The 4,863-nt window shown below is 33.5% G+C and overlaps 1 pseudogene across 1 annotated transcript; it reads right to left on the reverse strand.

The window, feature by feature from the left end:
- Positions 1–346: 346 nt before the first annotated feature.
- LOC143618978 (R-linalool synthase QH1, chloroplastic-like) lies at positions 347–4,531 on the reverse strand (annotated as a pseudogene). The gene is made up of 7 exons (XR_013151122.1): positions 4,132–4,531; positions 3,775–4,045; positions 2,355–2,725; positions 1,557–1,775; positions 1,337–1,475; positions 992–1,240; positions 347–893 (listed from the first exon to the last, which is right to left on the reverse strand). The product of XR_013151122.1 is annotated as an R-linalool synthase QH1, chloroplastic-like (transcript).
- Between the last annotated feature and the right edge of the window lie 332 nt (positions 4,532–4,863).

Here is a 4,863-nt window from a genome sequence, read left to right on the forward strand (position 1 = left end):
GTCGTGGGCGACACATGAGCGACTACCAGTTCGGTGGTTTCATTACCAGATGTCTTTCTTTTACTGATTTGCTATTAACCGAACATCCAAATAGTTAAACTAATCTTCTTTTCCGGTGTTCTGAAATACATTTTGAGTGCTAGCTAGCTTGATTTTAGTGTGATGTTACAAAACTGAAATCTGGGACTTGTTTTAATATGTATTGTTAGAAAAATGAATTTATTTGATTGAGTGAAACTTTAGTGGTCATAATAAGATTAGAGCCAAACATTAAGATAACAAAAGACGTTGTAGGATATGTTAATAATTGAAACATCTACTTGCAATTTCCTAATCCATATATTTGTTAGAGAATCATCTATCATCATGGTTCGATCGATCAACTAGTTCTAGTATTGTTATCATGTTCAGTTAATTGTTTATGTTGGTTTTTTCGGTTTCGTATACATCAAATACTTCTGGTCTCATTCTTCAATTGTTAAAAACTGAGGATTTTATTGATTTGAATATAAAAAAAAATCACATTTTGACGGATGGAATTCAAGTTCACTCTTGATTTCCAACGTAAGTGTAAAATACACACCTATTATAAGAATTATAGCCCTTGGATGGGATTAAACAACAATGATGATGCATGAGATTCAGTCAGATTTGGGCGACCATGCCCGTCTCCTTTATCGTACATAAACTGTGCCATCCTATCAATGTCCATTGCATAGTCAATAAACTCCCGAAGAAGCTGCGATTTAGCATTTGAGCGTTCTTTGTTAAGTTTCTTCCATGTTTTCGTAATTAAGTTTTTTATATGCATTCTAGCTTCCTCTTCAGTAGCGCCGCTCTCATGCATGTAACACTGGATCGACTTTGAAATATCCCCTCTTTCCATTTCATCCATCAAAAACAAGAAAACCAAAAATTTAAGCAATTAACTTGTATATATGCATTTAGAAATTCGTACAATCGTGTTAAAAATATTAGTTAAAATAATACCGAGGATGTCCCCAAGTCATCAGCGAGTCGGAAGATTAGCGCTGCGTGGTGAACTATACTCTTAGATTTTTCCAACCACTCCTGGATCTCTTCAGTTGAATCAATTGATGTTGAAAACTTAATATGCATGAGTGCTAAAGGACTTGATATTTGTCACAAAAGCATTGTCCAAGTACTCTTGGAGTGTTGGTGTATGTCCACTATGGTACCACTTAGCTTCTACAAGGTATGCCTTGCATAAATCTGCCCACTAGAATACATCCCATTCACCATATAATAAGAAAATCAAGACTATTCATAATAACGATATAATCGCGTAAGAAAGATGGATATACAGATTACTCACTGCTTCTTTTAGGTATGGAAGGATGATGATTCTTGTGTTTAACAACGTATTATATGCGATCTCATTTATCGTGTTGTAGAATCCTAGGAAGCATATTTTCATATAATCCGGTAGTTTCTCGATTTCGTTGATATCCCATCTAAAAATTAGAAACAATCTTTTCAGTTCGCATGAAGTTAATTTGTGCTAGGGAAGTAAGAGTATATTAACTAGAATTCACCTGCTGATAACGTCCGTAAATTGTTCAAGTTCATCTAAAGTACCATACACGTCATAAATATCATCAATAGTAGTAACCATGGCATTAACCTTTGTTAGATTTCTCCTTCCAAGACTAAATTTAGGTAGGTAACTATAACCAATAGTCCATAGAAAATTTTCTACTAATCTGTCACGAGCAAAGGTCAGCTTCTCATCCCATCTTGTATTTCTCCACCACCTAAAATTCATTGTATCATCAATTTCATATATGTATAAGTGTATACAAACAAATGATTATATTCATTATAGCTTGGACCAAGGTTGCAAAAGTCGTTAGGCGGACCCTATGCGGTCGACTGAGGAGTTGGGTGTACTCGGAGTACTCGGGGAGTACTCGGAGAGTACTCGGACATGTTAAATATTAAGAAAATTAATTTTTGGATATTATGTATATGTCAAATATAATAAGTTTACTAATATTTATAACAAAATAGGTGAATATCGATATAAATAAAAGAAATACATTTTTAAGTAATAAAATATTTTAAAAATTATTAATCATTAATTAAAAAATGATATTTGTTCGTTAATATTATTGAAATACGAATTTTGTTTTATTTTTTTGAGTCAAAATCGGTCCAAATTCACCGATAAGATGTGAATCTGGCTGAGGTTGACCACGTTTGACCGATTCTTTGTAACCAGGCGGATTTACAGAAACTCGCATCGGCGACATACCTTGTAGCGAGTACTCGGCCTTGTAATCCTACTTTTACAACATTGGTTTGGACACACGCTAGGTAGAAATTAATGATACCTGGACGTGTGTTTTAGATTGTCGATATGAATAGACTGAACCATATCAAAGTCCAATTTTGCAAGCTCGATCAAAGCGGGATTCATGTCACTTCTTTTCTCATATATTTTGATAACCACTTTGCCTCTATCCTTGGCACTCTCCAGTGCAATGGGAGCTCCAAGCTTTGGCTTACTAATGATGATATACTCTCATGAAGCTTGTCTTGATTTTCTTTAAGATATTTTGTTATGAACTCTCTAGCTTATCTAGTATGCTTTCAGCCTCAAATGAATGATATGTAGCCTCGTACAAATTCAACATTCCCATCATATCCTTGGGTGAATGTGGCTTAAGATTTTGGGTTTGGTCCTTAAAGTTGTGAAATATCTCTATATACATAACAAAATCAAATAAACAAATTTAAGTTAAATTATTTATACTGACTATTTTAAATATTTATTTCTTGCTTTTGCTAAGGATTATGCTACAAGTTTATAATTTATTTTTTCAAACATCTAATTTTGTATGGTCTTGTAACTATTTGTAGTCCTGAGAATTTGAATTTGGCCTCTAGTGGTATGAGGTGTTCTTCCTAGGTGGAGCCCACTTGGGTCAGTTCGAAGGACATCTTGGTAAACAGACGAATCACGGCTTTATTTCCGGTTTGAACCGGACAAGGGGCGAGGGGGTACAGTCTTATGACTATCGAGAAGTCGGCCTTGAACATAGCACCGAAAGAGTAGGTTTACAGGTGAGATCACTACTAGAAAAAGACATGTTTTTCTACAACTGAATTTGTAGGAAATTTGTTGGAAAATCCAGTTTCTAACAATTTTCCAACAAAAAAGTTAAAAAAGTTACGTTGGAAAAACACATGCTTGAAAATCGTTTTCAACCGTTTACCAACAAATTTTCTTACAAAATTGCTACAAAAACATGTGGTTGTAAACTTCCTACAACTTTCCTACAAAAACTATTTTGACTTAACATACTGTTTATTAGATAATATTGTAGTAAAGTTGGAGCTTAATTTTTTTGTTGGAAATCTGTTGGAACTACTTGTCGTAGGAAATTTGTAGGAAATTTTTGTGAGAAAATAACTTGTTTTCTAGTAGTGGATCCTCTGCCGTTAAAAAAGATAATAGAAAAGAACTATTTGTAACTTATTTTTTCAAATACCAATGAAATTGGCTCTTGCCTTATTAACTTATTATTTGTAACTATTTTTAAAGTTGATCTTATTGGTGTTGAATATGTTGCGGGTTTTATTAAATTAATTGTTAAATATTTATTTCTCAGTTAGTTATACTGATATATGTTGCAACAGGAGCTAAACTGTGTAGCAGAATATATCTCTAGCAAATCCGTAACAAAGTTATTATATTAATCAGATTTCATGCATGGAGAACTAATACAAACATGCAACTTAAATTAGTACCTTGAGGAACCTGAAAACCATGTTGTCTCAGTAGTCGAAATCCATGGGCTTTAAGATTCAAATCCATTGTATTCCACTTGTCATGAGTTTTGTAGTAATTGTTGTAAATCGCCTCCAATAAATTTCTTATTTCATCCTCAAAATGATACGATATACCGAGTCTTTGCAAATCATCAACCAACTCAAAGGTACTTAATGGATTTCGCAATTCGTTTAACATATTCTTCACCACGTCCTTTAACATGTCTGCTCTTGCCTTGCAATCTTCTCCCTAAACAGTTAAATATATCATCATATAATACTATACAAATTAAGTAGTACAATTGTAAGTGGACGGAACTAAAATTGTAATCATACTGTGTGTTCAACAGAAAGTGATTGAATATGATCAAATGACCATAACGATGGCGCATAGTTTGCTGATCGTCTAGTGAGGGGTTCAACCACAGTTACGGCCTTTGCGGTGACAGCCTTTGATGTGGATTGTGATGAATATGCTGGCTTGCGAGTATTAAGTTGTCTACTTCTATTATGATAACTCTTGTGATGGAGAACTGAAAAAGAAAAAGAACACATTGAAGCCATCTTCAAAGAGAGATCCTAAGAGGTAATAAATTGATCTATAAGGCTTGTGTAAGTTATTGTTATTAGGCAAGTGTATATATAGAGGTTGGAAGATGTAAAAGTTAATTAGGCACCTGAAATATAAATTTTTATGTTATGCATGAATATATAAAACAATTAATTTGTTAAAGAATTAATAAAATATTAATCAAAAACAAAATAGGAAAAACTTAAACATGTCTTTAATCACTTATAAAAATGATGCTATACTAGTGAATGAAAAGAGCCTTACATTAAAAAAACAGGAATTCCATACTTTATCATGTAAGATTAATGACTCATGAAATGAGAAGAATAAAAAACCCGAAACATGAGGCCGGTCCTCACATGAACGGGTCTGGCATACTAGTCCATCGGTGTCGAAGCTTGAGTAAAAATGCTAAGTTGGCCGGACTTAATATGTATAAAAATTTTCATAAACCGGGATAGCCGTGCTCAAACTTTTAGGACTATAACGGGTAAGAA

Source organism: Bidens hawaiensis, unplaced genomic scaffold (assembly GCF_021521415.1).
Source record: "Bidens hawaiensis isolate Kalapana, Puna unplaced genomic scaffold, B.hawaiensis_p1.1 tig00002343_1, whole genome shotgun sequence".
NCBI classification, from domain to species: domain Eukaryota; kingdom Viridiplantae; phylum Streptophyta; class Magnoliopsida; order Asterales; family Asteraceae; genus Bidens; species Bidens hawaiensis.